The sequence below is a fragment of the Gossypium arboreum genome, chromosome 2 (genome assembly GCF_025698485.1).
Source record: "Gossypium arboreum isolate Shixiya-1 chromosome 2, ASM2569848v2, whole genome shotgun sequence".
NCBI classification, from domain to species: domain Eukaryota; kingdom Viridiplantae; phylum Streptophyta; class Magnoliopsida; order Malvales; family Malvaceae; genus Gossypium; species Gossypium arboreum.
Genome location: NC_069071.1, coordinates 4762604 through 4779097, shown reverse-complemented (window position 1 = coordinate 4779097; position 16494 = coordinate 4762604).

Below are 16494 nucleotides of genomic sequence, written 5' to 3'. Positions count from 1 at the left end.
CTTGTATAAGAAACTATACTGAATAATTTTTAATTTCATATTTTATTCATCCTATAATTCGATTTATAAAATTTTTGGTGATTTTTCAAAATTAGACTACTGCTGCTGTCCAAAACTGTTTTAGTGCAAGATATTTTTTACCATATTTATAACACCCTTATTTTTTTTCTCTACACTATTTCTCACCACTTTCTCTTGTTTTCTCTTCACTAACCTATCAAGAACATAGGACCATATGTAAGGAAACTCTACATTAACATTAATCCCATGCTTTTTCAATAATATTAAACTTAAAAATATATTGAAATCATGATGTTCTTACCTTGTTCTATTGATTTCAATCTTCATCTTGATTTTCTTTCTCCTTCAGCTTCCATTTCTTGAATCCAACTTGATATTCTAACTTCCCATAGTCTCCATAACATTTTTCTCTCTTGGAAGCTATGGAAATTCTTTTGATTTTTGGGTGAAAATGGTGAATTTTTGGTAAAAGGACCAAATTGTAAAGAAAGTAAAATTTTCTTTCTTTCTCTCACGTTAGTGCATGGGAAATATGGATGAGAATTCTCATCTTTCTTTCTTTATATACTAATAAAATAATAATAAAATAATAGTAAAATATCTTATTAAAATATTAATAAAATAATATTTATCTAATTAAATAATTATAAAATATCAAAATATCTCTAGCATCATTATTACTTTCTAGATTTCTCTCTCTTCCAATTGACCATTTTTCCCTTCATTATCTTTTAAAATTCCATCTTTGAGTCATCATTTAATTTGGTAAAATTATAATTTAGTCCCTCATAGTTCTTTATCTATTCAATTTGGTCCTAATTCATCAATTTTCCTTAGTTTCTAGATCATTCCACCCTTAAAATATTTACACTATTGGTCCTTCAAAATTTTCATATTTACACTTTAACCCCTCTAATTTTGAATATTACTCTTGTGCAACAAAACTTTTCTCACTTTTACAATTTAGTCCTTTCTTGAATTAATATACCATAATATACTTCCCAATATTGTCATAACTCAAAATTTCCCTTTTTGTCACTTTATTTCCTTATTTTACTATATCACGGATAATATTTTACTGTAAAAATTTTTGGGATATTACACACCTATACCAAACCAATTTGTACATAATATGGCATAAATAGGCAGTCAACCAAACTCAACCAAGCATAATTCATACCATTACAATACCAACAACTATTAGACACACAAGTACTACAATATGCTATACTATTCATGCCAATTTGACATTCTCAAATCAACTAAATGAACATTTTCAATCATGCATTATTTTACCTAAGATTCACCATCATACCAAATTCAAATATCAACCATTTAATATCCCTAATTACCATTATCAACAAGCATCACATATCCATAATCAAACACATAACAAAAACCATATGCACATTTATATACATTACCAAATAAACCAAAATAAGCCAACTCACATGGCTATATACAAAAAACCAAATACTTAGCATTTACAAGCCAATTCAAATGGCTAAATTCACTACCAACATATACCAAAATGACCATAATTCCTATACATGCCATATAACCAAAAACATAAGCTCAAAAGTACCAAAGTGATAGCTTGATAGTGTGATAAAGTCTCCGACGATTCCAAAATCCGAGCTAGCTTTGATTTCACTATAAAACATGAAAAAATAAACAAAGTCAGCTATATAACTTAGTAAGCTCGTATGATAATAAACTCAACTTACCAAAAATATACAGTTCAACAATTGAACATATCAATATACAACTCATATAAATACACAAACCTATCATCTTATAAATCACAAGGTTAGATATGAACTTCACAAGTTTCTTCGATTCAAAGCTTATATGGTTCATGTAATAGCTCGGTTTAGACCCTAGTAAGAACAGTGGTTTCGGGACCACGAATCTGAGTCAGGAAAATATTTTAATATTATTTTCTGTGTTTAAAGTATGTGAATTGATATGTGTGAAATTTTCGTACAAAAATTTTATCGTTGTGTGCTTGATTTAATAAAAATGACTAAATCGCGTAAAACGTAAAAGTTGCATGCTATTAGTTAAAGGTGTCAATTGGTCTTGGCTTTTTAATATGATGGCCTTAAATGGTAAATAGCCCATTTATAAGATAGTGGATGATATTTGGTTTGGCATTTGTGTAAATATGAATTTATTTTAATGGTAAAATGGTAATATGTTAAAAAAATTTAATTAAATAAATCAAAAGCCATGTTTTTTGTCTTTTTATGCTATCATCTTTCTCCATAGCCGAATGTGAAAAGAAAAAGATGAGTTTGGAAGCTTTGAATATTCGGCACCTTTGGAAGCTTAATTCGGGTATGCGTTTTACTCGATTTTTGATAATTTTTATGTTTTTAAGATCGTTGCTTCGAGTACTAGTAAACCCATGCCTTAATTTTTTGGATTTAATGAAGAATTTGAGATTTTCCATTGTTTATTATGTGATGAAATTGTTGTTTGATGATGAATAATAAATCTTTGATGTTTGATTTTCATTTTTAATTAAGTGATTTTTGATAAAAATTTGTATTAAGGACTAAATTTAGAAATTTGTAAATTGGGGCATCAAAATGTGAAATAAATAAAAGAAATGGGTTGCTAGAGACCTAAGATAAATTCGGCCTAACATGGGTTTGATGAAATTTTGAGTAATTTGTGTTATTTTGAAATAGGGCCTAAATTGTAAAAATGTGAAATGTTAGGGGATAAAATGCAAAATGCCCAGGTTATATGTCCTTAGATAAAATTTAATAAAATTTTGAATAAGTGAGTTAATTTTGATATTAATTAGATTGGCAAAAGTGGAATTCGGATTTGGATCGGGGGGAAAATCAAAGTGGTGATTAGTCGTCTCGTTTCGATTACCGTTGTCCGAGGTAAGTCTATAAGCAATAAACATTTTAAAATTTGAATGTATATGATCTTTATATGCTGAATTTAATTGTGTGAATTTTTATTAGTTATAGCCAAATGTATAAATGTTTATGAGATTTGGGAACAAGTTCGATTCAATTGAGATACGATGTTTGAAAAGCTTAATATGAACATTAAGAAATAATTAGGATTTCTGAAATATGAATTATGTGTAAAACTGACTTTGTATCAGTGATATTTGGGCTTTATTGCCTAGCAGGCTTTGTGCCGGTGTATTATATCATGTTTATTGCCTAGCATGCTTTGTGCCGGTGTATTATATCAGGCTTATTGCCTAGCAGGCTTTGTGCCAGTGTTTTAAATCAGGCTTATTGCCTAGCAGGCTTTGTGCCGGTGTATTAAATCAGGCTTATTGCCTAGCAAGCTTTGTGCCGGTGTATTAAATCAGGCTTATTGCCTAGCAGGCTTTGTGCCGGTGTATTATATCAAGCTTATTGCCTAGTAGGCTTTATATGCCGGTGTATTATATCAGGCTTATTGCCTAGTAGGCTCTGTGCCGGTGTATTATACTAGGCTTTATGCCTAGAAAATTTTATGTGAACAACGGTAAAAGTAATCAAATGTGTTAAATGAGCTAAAGTGATCAGGTATGTGAATGTGGTTTACTTATTTGAAATGAAGGTAAATTGGCTGAAAGATATGTGATAAAAATGTTATGTAATGCTATTTTCTACCGCATGAAAAATCGATTTAAAAGGCTCAGTTATGTATTCATACTAAATTATGAAATTATGGCAAGTGGAATGTTCAAATTAATGATATAAATGTTACATGTTAATGTGAATTATATGTATGCATATGTGAAAGTACACATTCGGTTTACTTATGTATTCATGACATAAATGAGAGTATATATGTGTAGGAAAATCTATAATTGGCCAAATGAAAAGTATAGGTGATTTTGTAAATGAACTGTATATGTTTTCATATTTGGCAATTGTAAATATATATTTGACCACATATTATGTATATATATGTGTTATTATGGTTTGCTTTATGAAGATATGTATATAAGAGTTTAAATATTCAGTTATATATACATTGATAATATGGCTTTGAAAGGGTATGTTATTTTGATAATAGATACATGTATATTCGATCAAGGTAAAATTTGTACATAGAAGTATATGTTATATATGAAATTGTGAGCTTGAAAATAAATGTGATCATGATAGTATAAATTAGTTTGATTAAACTAAGTTGATATTAATATTGAGTTATTTATTTGCTTATGACTTACTAAGCTCTCAAAGCTTACTCTGTGTGTTTTTCCTATGTCTTTAGAGTTTCAGTGAATTGCTCGAGTTGGAAGTTGTTGGAGACGTCATCACACTATCCGGTTATTATTTTGGTAACTAATGCTTTGAGATTTGGTTATGTGGCATGTATAGGCTTGTTTTGATATATTTGGTTTTGAAGTTTGTATATTTATATATATAGCCATACAAAAATGGCTTGATTATAATGTTAAAGTTAGTGTGTATGTGGCTATGACTTAAACTTATTTTGGAAGTATCAAATGTGGTATAATGTGTGCTGGATGATTGTATAATATGGCTTGGTGATGAGGTAAATGATGGATATATATTTGGTTGTAAATTGGCTTTATAGGTTCGGATCCAAACGGCTAGAAATAATGTTTATGATTATATAGATTTGATCATGATATATGTTCATGTGGGGAATTAGGTTTCATGGTACTTATAGGAGGTGTGTTTGATATATGAATCAATTTGGAAACTGTTTATAAAGTGTTGTGTATTCGGTTATGTGATGAAATTATATATGATGATTATAATCAACTTTGTGATTTGGCAATGATAGTTTAAATCATTTAGTCAAGTGTTTAGTAAAATGTTAATGTTAAATTTGTTGTGTTGGTCTTATTATAAAGATTATTTATGTGTAAAATATATGTGTTTACTATGCCGTGGAAATAGTTTAATTTAGATTATTGTGTTAACCTAATAATTCATGAGATGAGTAATATATATATATATATATATATATATATATATATATATGAATTGGCTTGATTATTAAATTTGTAAATTGATTATACTTTGATTAGTAGTATGTGTTTTAAATGGTTTATATTAATTAGGTAAAATGAGTACATGACATTGATGTTTAAAATTTTATACTTGATCATTTGGTGAGGTTGATTATACCGAATGTGTTTTGGTTTATTTCCCATGTGATATTGCATATTAAGTATAATATGCGCATGTATTGGATTAAAATAAAATGCATGATTATATTTGGTTAAACTTAGTTAAAAAAAAATTATTGTAAATGAGTTAATATTACTATGTGCATGATTGAATTGTATGACCATATTGAGTGGTAATTTGATGGGTAATGCCTCGTAACTCTAATCTAGTGACGGATACAGGTTAGGGGTGTTATAGTTCATGTACATACTTGTACCATCTCGTATCAATCTCATACTCATCTATATCATTGATTTACCTATTGAACCATTCAGAATAGTATCGGATACTTGGGAATCTCACACCCTAAGTGCCACATATATAGCCGAAGCTATCTCAATCACATATCACATATAATGCTCACTCTCGAGCTATCAACGGGTCTACTCACACATGCTGATGAGAATTCGCAACACATGACGGATAACTCAGCCACCGGTAGGACGTACGAACCAGCACTCAAATCACATAAGCCCTAATGACATGTCATTCGTATCCTAATCTATTCCTAATGTTCAATTGGGATTTCTCATTTGCCAAATCGTCGTCGAATATGTCCGTAAGGTCGTATTCACAAGTAATTCAATAATAAAGCATTTTAAACATAATTATATTAATACTTGTTAACATACGAACTTACCTCAAATGTAAAAAGGGCGAACTAAGTCGATTAATCCGATACTTTATTTTTCCCTTGATCTAAATTTGAATTTCACTTTTCTTGGTCTATATGTAATCAAATTTAGCTTATTTAATCATCAATCTATTCAATTTAACCCAAAATACACATTAAGGAAACTTTACACTTTAGTCCCTAATATTTCAATATTTTTACAATTTAGTCCTTATTTCATAAAAATAAAAATTCATGCAATTCACTACCAACCCATGCTAGCCGAATATCAATTAAGTCCCTATCAACCCATATTTTTCATTTATTTCACATTTCAACCACAAAATTTACACATTTCTTAATCAAATCCCTAATTGGCAATTTTACTAAAAATCACTTAACAAATGTTTGTTTATTTAACAACAAGCATGTATTTTCTATCATCAAACATCAAAATACTCATGTATTCATAATGGAAAAACCCTAAACCTTTAAAATTTTTGCAAATTAGACCCTGAGCTAGCTAGATTAACCTGCAACAATCTCAAAAACATAGAAATCATTAAAAATGGGACAAAAATCATACCTAATTGCAAGAAATGAAGTTGCCGAAACTTGAAAGAATAAAAATGGCTTCTCAAGCCCTAAAATGCAGTTGTAGAAGATGATATGAGAACAAAATTTTGTTTTGTTTTATTTAATTAACCTTTATTTACTAAATACTAAAATTAACCTTTAAAACTTTTACAAATTTCAAAAATACCAAGCCAATATCATCCACTATCTAATTAATGGGATAATTACCACATAAGGACCTTCACTTTAAATTTCCATAGCTATTATACCCATTTAGCTAATATAACTCCACTTTTACACTTTACGTAATTTAGTCCTTTTTATCAAATTGAACATTCAAACAATAAAATTTCTTAACAAAATTTTGACACAGTCTTAATATCATGCTATAGACATTAAAATATTAATAAAGTAAATTTTTTGACCTCGAATTTGTGGTCCTGAAACTACTATTCTAATTTGACTAAAAACGGGCTGTTACAGTTTTGCTCCCAGTGTTAGTTGGAGAAACCAACGATATCAAATGTGTACCCAGCACTATTCGGATAAACTGACAATGAGTTGTGTCCAACACTAGTTAGATAAATCGACGATATCAAATGTGTGCCCAACCCTAGTCGAATAAACCGACAATGATTAGCACCTAGCGCTAGTTGGATAAACCAAAAAATACATACGTAATTACATAATTCCACAATTCTTCAATTCATAATTTAAATACTTTACATTAATCTTCTATATTAAATTTCTATAATTCATTCCATAACCATTTTCATGTATATATTTCCATAACATTACATTACATTTAAAATACTAATCATTTGAATACATATAATTGACTACCAAATTAACTAATAATCAAACTAATTAAATAAATAAAGTTCGAGTTTAAGAACTACAAACTTGCCTGAACTCAAAAATGACTTTTAACATGAACCGACTACTATTCCGCTACTTTGGCTTTTTCACGATTTGTGTCCGTTCAAGTTGTTCCTTGATCTAGATAAATATTTTTATTCAATTAATCTCATTCCAACATTTAAAATAATTAATTCAAGCCTATAACCCTTATCTTTATGAATTTACTAAATTGGCCCAATATTTTAGCCTTTTTGCAATTTAGTCCTAAATCCTGAAATTCATGAATTATCCACATTTAATCAAAATACCAGCTAGCCCAATTTCATATGATTTATAACTAGCCCATAACCATTGTCAAATCCTAATATTTACATGAAGTTTTAGTATTTAACAAATTAATCCTTAAATATTAAAATTATTAAAATCACTTAATAAAATAATCACATCTAACAATCAAGCTTCCAAGAAAACCAATTAACATCAAAGACATTCAAAATCATCAATGGTAAATTTCTAATTGTTTGATGGTTTCACAAATCAATCCTTAATTTAGCTAGATATCAAAACAAGCATCACAAATACATAAATTCATAAAAAAAACAAGTCAAAAAAATACTTACATGCAAAGAAAAATAGAAAACCCAAAGCTCCCTCCTTCCTTCAATAGTATTCGGCTAAGGAAATAAAAGAAAGAAGATGATGGATGCTTTTGGTTGTTTTATTTTATTACTTTAACTTTTGTTTAATTAATAAACATATATCAAATTATAAGTGTTTTTTCTTGTCAATTCCTACATCCAGGCCATAATTCATTATTATGGTCTAATTGTAACATAAAACCCTAAATTTAATTATCTAATTTATTTAGTTATGAGAAATCTATAATATACAACTTTTTACCTTTTTACTTTAATTAAATAAACATATTTTAAATTTAAAATCAAAAGCCAACCGCACTTACCTAATAATTATGGCTTAATTGCCACATAAACTCTTGTAACTTTAATAATTTACCAATTAACACCTTTTAACTAATAAAACTCACTTTTGCGACCTTTACGATTTAGTCTTATTTAATTAATTAACTATTTAAATGATAAAATTTCTCAACCAAACTGTAATATGACCTTAGTAACACTCTGTAAATATTTAATAAAATATTTATGAGCTTGGTTTATAAAAATGAGGTCCCGATACCTCCTTTTTTAAAATCACTTGACTTTAGGATTTACCACTTGAACTAATCACTTGACTTTAGGATTTACCACTTGAACTAACTTATTCGTTCAAAAAATATAAATTATCAAATAAAAATTTATTATAATACTATATTTGGCTCGTAATTATTAAGTAATAATATTTATGAATCCACTCGTCGGATTTTTGGCCTTGAAACCACTGTTTCTGACACCATTGAAAAACAGGCTGTTACATTTTCTCTTATTGTGATACATTTAAATATAACAGAGTATTTGATGATGATATATGTCTTCAGTTATTCCCTTTTTCTTTATGTGATGACACATTTATGTGGTTGGATTTGTAGCCAGTGGACTACATCACCATTTGGAATGAGCTCGTTAGTCGTTTCTTTCCCAAGGACTTCCCTCTGAGTAGGACCATAAAGTTGCGGATGGACATTACCAACTTTTGGAAACTAGAAGGAGTCATTGTATAAAGCATGGGAGTGCTTCAAGTTAATATTTTGTAAGTTTCCATATCATGGTTTACAAGATTGACTTTAATTGCAAACATTCTATAATGGATTGGATGAGAATTTATGGTCGAGTTTAGAATAAACGTTGATCTTCCGTAATTTGATTTGTCAAATTAGGCTATCCAAAATACTTGAGGAGCTTATTTCCAAGCGATTTAAGTTTCTTTTCCATATTTTTGTTGATTTTTTCATTTTACCATTAATAATCGTTTTGGTTTAGTTTTACTCATTTTGATGCCCAAATTGGCGAAATGGTGCCATGGGGAACCTAACAGTGTGTTTGAGTTAGTGTAGGGAGATAACATTCAACGTGGGTGTAGCAACAATGATGTTATGGATGTCTAATCTATCATAATTTAGTGTAGTAGATTAAACTAGTTTTTGCATTTTAGGAGCTTGAATACAAGCACTTTTGTTATGTTTCAGTCAAGTTTTCATAATTTCATTTACATTCAATAAAAAGTGTAATTTAAGTCTTTTATTGACCTTAGGGGCTGAATATGGCCTATGGGTGAGCTAATATTCTTTGATACTAGTCGTTGTGTTGCAACACGGAGAGTTTGATGTCACAACATAGGGAGCAGAATAGAAGAATTTCAAGATTGCCTTTGGTGTTGCGATATTGGTCCTGTACGGGAAGCACTTACGTGCCATGGGCATTTTGGTCTACATAATCAAATGTTTAACACAAGAACGTTAGCTGACTTATAGTTGAGGATGATGACAATCCTAAATCTATAAATAGGTTTATTTAGCAGTTGTTATGGATGGCTTTTGATATTATTAGTTTCCTTTGCAAAATTTAGTTTTTAGTTTAGTTTTCTTTCTGTCTTTCTTAGGGTTTTAGAATTTATTTTTAGTTGGTCTTTGTTTTTCAAAATATCTGATTTAGGGAGATCATCAAACTTTGTAAATTCCCAATCAAATCTTAATACAATCAGGCTTTTTCATAAACTCTATACTGACAATTTATTTAGCATGTTTGCTCTTTATATTGATCTTATATTGTCTATGGAAGCCATGAAGAACTAATCCCTCTATGGGGGATTAGGGAGTGAAGGTATGATCTATTAACTATTTTGTACAATTGCTCAGCAAATTAGTTGTTTGGGAAAGGAAGAACGTGAAACAAACCCTAGGCCAGACAACCTGGGAAGTTATTAAGGTGGGAATTAACTCAAAATTGGTTTGGTCCATCCATAAACACCTTCATCCCAAACTAGTCTTGACTGTGAGGTTAGAAGATAAGTAGTCTTTACTGACTTGTTATGTTAGTGGAAGATTGGAATATCTTGCTAGGGTGATGACTAGTTTATTGATGAGGAACCCGAAAAGATTGTTGATGGGGATTACCGAAGTGATCTAACACCCATAATCAAGATTTGCTTTACTCTACTCTTTAGTCTCTTGAATTTTTATCGTTTTATGTTATTTTATTTCATTATTATAAAAACCTTAAAATCCTTTATTTATGTTTATTCGTAATATAATTTATTTAAAATACTAATTAGATCTATTGATGTTTAGGTTAGAATTACTTTAGTACTAGCCTCCTTTGGGTACAATCCTCGGAATACTTACGAAGTGTTTCGTTGTAAACAAACTATATTACAATTTGACCTGTATACTTGAGGACACTACCTTAGATTCCATATATTTTGTAGCAGTATTCACACTCTGGATGTTAATGTAATACCCCCTAACTATATCCTGTAGTCGAAACAGGATTACGGGGTATAACCAATCACTACAGTTCGATTACGGTTAATAGAGAAAGAAATATAATTTAGTTCATAAAAAAAAATCTTATTGTCTCTTAATGAGCTCTCGAGACTTATAATGTATGTTAGAACCAAACTGGGACACAATCGGAAGCTTATAAATTTTTTCGTACAATTCTTAAAATTTCCTTTGGTGAACAGTACCATACGCCCGTGTGGCCTAGGAGATACCCCTGTGTCTCCATGATACGCTCGTGTTGTCACCCGTATGGCTCACATGGCTTGGACACACCCGTGTACAACACTAACTTATTACTCATTAACAAACTAGCTTCACACGGCCAAGTCACATGCGCGTGTGCTTAGCCTGTGTGGTATTCTGTTTTAGAAAGTTTAGGTGCAGAGGACACATGACCTAACAACATGCTCGTCTGCAAGCCGTGTGTCTCGCATGGTCTGATCACACGCCCGTGTGATAGGCTGTATGGACTCAAGATTGAGTATTATGACTCAAGTTTACCACTCTGCAAGCCTCAAATAACAAGTAACTTGAAATCCAATCTTTCAACCAATCCAAAACATGATTAAACGCTTCTAATACACATTAAACCTCCAGTATAATGATTTAACTCATGTATTTTCAATAACTATTTAACATAGAATTTCCAAACATTATACTTAAATACCATCCAAATCAATTCAAAATAAACTATATAAGTGACTATATTATAACATAAATTTTGCTTATATAGATTATTAACCTTTATCATCCTTACACTAGTAACATTCATACTAAAAATAACATAAAAAAACAACCTAGGTACATGCCATTATTTAAGATAAGATATATCATAATCAGTAAGAAAATGCAGTTTCATTCAATATCTTTCAGTGTTCGGTACAGTAGTTTACCCCTATTAACATAGACCTGGATGGATACACGGATCCAACCCACACACTGGTATAATATACAGTGTTTCATCGACCGAAGCCGGAATACACCATAACAAGATGCAAGAATAAGATGGCACACGAGTACCTCATCGAACTAATCCGAACAAGAATAATGAGTTGATATTCATAGTGTCTCATCGACACAAAGTCGGAATATCCCTGAACACTTCCAATCCTATAGCATGCCAACTATATCCAACTAGCTCGACACTGTTAATAGGGTTTTCATTTCACTTTCAAATTTTCGTATAACAGTTATTACATTTCAAATTTAACAATACTCACCTTTAATTTACTTACCATACATAATAAAGTAATACATACAACATTTAATTTAAAAACTCAGTTTATAGAAATACAAACCGTAATTCTCGAGTTTCTTCGTGATCTTCGCTCACTTTCTCTTTTCCCTTCTTTGATGACGTTTTCGGTGCTACGTTAGCTACAAAAAAATTAACATTTAAAAATCATCAATACATATCATTTAATAACACACTCTTCTATTTTCCATGTAACTTTTACATAAATTCCAATTTAGTCCTTCCACCATAACCATTCTTTCTCTTCAAATAAATCTCATATTTTCATTTAATACCTATTTTAAACAAGTTTCAGCTCTTAATATTTAATATAAAACATCAATTCTAAATTCCCTTCAATTTAGTCCCTCAAACATAAAACTTATAGCTACCTTTATAATTTAATCCCTTAATCATTTCTAAATTGAAATTTATTCAAGTAAATCCCTAATTCAACAATTTGTTCAATATGACCCATGTCTAAAAATCATCTAACTTTCAAAATTTCCACTTACATCAAGTAATATTTGTCTCTAGGACTCCAAAAACATCAAAATTGCAAGAAAAAGGACTAAATTGACTTACCAAATTAAGCTTCAATCTTTAAAACCCTAATTTTCCCTTTTGCTTTTCTCCTTTCCTATTTCGTTCCACCTTCTATGTTTTCTTTCTTTCTGTTTCTTTATTATTATTATTATTATTATTATTATTATTATTTTATTTCTATTATTTCTTTTATGCTTTATTATACTATATTATTATATTACATATGCTTATGATCGCGTGATTTTGTGATAGGTTTTAAATATTTATAATTAATCATTCTTGAAACTAACTATTATCGTGATGTAGGCAAGTGTACCTATCGAACAGTAGAATAGTTTTAACAAGACTGGATTGTCGAACCCAAGGGAACTAAAAGTACTAGTAATGACTGTCTTTTTATTATCTAGTCTAAGAATAAAGAGGTTTTTGTTTTAACTAACTAATTATCTAAACTAAGAATTCACAGAGAATGGAATTGGGGAATTGCTTTTGGGAAAATCGATTGAATTAAGACAATACCTAAGGAAAAATCCACCTAGACTGTACTTGTTATTCTGGCTCTGAATCGGACGATTTATTCATTTAACTTGTTCGGTAGAGATCCCTAAGTTATGTTATTATCCCTATTCAAGACTAATAACGTCTAATCCCTAGATTGAATAATTGAGACTTTTCTCTAATTAACACCCTAGGGTTGCATTAACTCGATCTGTGGATCCCCTTATTAGGTTTCACCCTAATCCTACAAAATCTTGTCACCCTATGTCTAGGCGCACAAACAACTCCGGTTAATTATAACAAATGTACTCTTAGATAGTGTCTATTCCTCCTCTGAATAAGAGCTTATCTTGAATCAGTATCCTGGGATATCAAAACAAGAATTAAGAACACATAATTAAGAACAAGTTAAATATTTATATACAATTCAAAAAATAATAACAAGATTTGTCTTAGGTTTCATTCCCCTTAGGTATTTTGGGGATTTAGTTCATAACTAAAAAGGAAAACATCTTAGAAGAATAACAAATACAAAACATAAAGAAAACCCAAAAATCCTGAAGGGAAATTGAGGAGAGATCTTCAGTCTTGATGGTGAATCCGGCTTCTGAGATGGATCAATTGGCTTCCTTGGAGTAATTCCTTACTCCCTATTCTGTGTCTTCCTTTTCTTCCTCTTTTCTAAATTAGCCTTTTCTGAATTGGACTCAACTTGGGCTTGGCAGGGACACGCTTGTATAACACGCCCATGTGCGATTACTTCAGACCGTGCTCGAGCTTGCCAAATTGACACGACCGTGTGGTGTACCCGTGTGAGGAGGTCCAGGCCGTGTTGATTTCGTACTTTGGCCCATTTTTTTGGTTTTGGCCCGTTTCTCGTTCCTTTCGCTCTCCTATGCTCTCCTAAGTATAAAACATGAAATTAAAGCATTAGGAGCATCCAATTCACCAATTCTAATAGAAAATCATCCATAAAATGCGTTAAACATGGGGTAAAAATATGTATAAATTACGGTTTATCAAATACCCCCACATTTAAGCATTTGCTTCTCCTCAAGAAAAATTCTCAACTCATAATCAAAATAAATTCTTCTCAACTTATAATTTCTATCAAAAATATCTCAAAATAATCCATAGGTAATCATACATTGAGAATTCAACTAAAAGAACATAAAAGTTTCAAACATTCCAAGTTGAGTATTTAATCATGCAAACATAGGTGTCTCCCCTCATCTAAGTAATTACCTTTGATTCAGAATATCACAGAGTTTCACATCCTCACTAAAGATTCACTCAAATCACTCGAGGTTGTTAAAGAAAATAAATGAAGCACTCAATAGTCAATAATGAAAAGTCATTACCATAGGCTTGCATGAAAATCAAATCTCCACCACTATAATTTAAGATGATACATCAATCAAAAGGTATTTAGAGGGTTGTAATGAGGCTTGGTTAGGGGGTGTGGTCACAAGCTGAAAGAAAGGGTTAGAATCAAGATTGAGTTGAAAAATTACTTAACTAGAAAAATAGCTAGTCATCAATTACGTACAACAGAGCTTTTCTCAAAATATGGAATTTGACTTCTTAAGCTCAGAAGATTACTACTATTAAGATGTATACATTTTTTTTTAAGAACAAGTTAAATACAAAGTAGAATAAAACTTAGCTAAGCAACTATTTCAATTCCAATCTAGACAAAAAATGGGGATCAAATTAATTTAGGGGATTTCAACAATAATGGGTTAAGGGTTAAATTAAGGGTAATACAAGAAATGGGTTGTTAGGCTCAAAGGGGTTTATTAGGGTTTAATCGTGGAGGTAGGCTTTTCATGGCATGAGTGGGTTAATCTTAAGTGCCTTAATCATTTTAACATATCAAATGAAATGGTGTGGTCTCGACATGCATAATCAAGCAAGTTCTAGAATAATAGTTCAATACTGACGCACTCAAAGAAGTTAAAAAAGTGAGCATGAAAGAATTAATAGATACTCAAAAGGCTCAAAAATCTCACAAAAATTATGGCTTTTTGATGTTTAAAACTTGTGAATTCCAACTCAAAGTAATACCTAAACTTTGGGAAACAACCTAAGATTTTAAATTCTTAAAAATCAACTTATCATGCTTGATTCTCTAATGTCTTGAGGTTTAAACAATAAATGCATAAATGCCTATGTTTTAATTAATGATATATCAAAAAAAATCATAAATCAATCAAAATTTATCTTAAATATGATATGAGAGCTTTTCGAGAGAACAAGGTAGTCATTTAGGGATTTTTCTGATAATGAAATAAATACCCCCCACACTTAACGTGTACATTGCCCTCAATGTACAAAGGTAGATATTAGAATATAAAAATAAGATAGGGAGAGAAGTGAAACTTCCTGAATTAAGAATGGATGATATTCTTGGATTGGCGAGACCGAGTATTGGAAATAAAGCTGGAGGGTAAGCGTTATTCTAAATGATAAAATGAGAGTTAAGGGAATAATTTGATAGTAGTGATAAAGATAAGCCGTGTTTAAAAAAAAACAAATGAATCTTAAAAACTTAATAAAAGAAAAATAAAATAAAATAAGATAAATAATTGAATTTTTCAAGTGGCACGGCCAGTGCACACGCCCGTGTGATTGTGTCCTGTCCGTGTTCGTCTCGAATTGTGATGTCATCACATGGCGTTCTGGCACACCCGTGTGTTTAGGCCGTGTGGCTACATAATCGTGTCGCACAGCCGTGTCTGGCACGGTTCGCTTCTTCCATGGTCCTGTACCTCTGTGCACTCTCGTGTTATTTTGATCGTGTCGTCCACGGGTGCTAGATACGGGAGTGTCGAACGCCCGTGCTGTTTTAACAGGTTCACCCATGGTTCTTCCACACGGGCGTGTCACACCCCCGTGTTGTTTTGGCAGGTTCGACCGCAACCATGTCACACGGCCGTGGCATTTTATCGTAGCCCGTGTTTAGGAAAAATTGTTGTCCTATTTTCACACGGCCCTAAGCACGCCCGTACTCTTAGCGGTAGGGCCATGTCCCTGCGGAAAACCTGTATTCAATTACTTTGTTAGTAAGTTAGATGTTGAAGACGAAATTTTAAAGAAGTTAATACAGTTAGTACTCGGGTTGCCTCCCGAGAAGTGCTTGTTTATAGTCTAAGCTCGACTGTTACCTTGTTGATTTATTTAGGGCAGTTTGTAGAGTCGTAGCTCCTCTTCATCGTCTTTAAAATTCTCCCCATTATAAAGTTTGAGACAATGTCCATTTACTTTGAAAGTACCGTGTGATGGGTGACTTACCTCTATTGTGCCATATGGAAGAACATATTGAATTACGAAAAGTCCTGACCATCGCAGTTTAAGTTTTTTGGGAAACAATTTGAGTCTTGAGTTGTATAGGAGGACAAGATCTCTGACTTCAAATTGTTTTTGTTGCTTTAGACGAGTGTCATAGCGCCGCTTTGTTGCTTTCTTGTATAGGCATGAGTTTTCGTATGCATTGGCTTGCCACTCAACAAGCTCG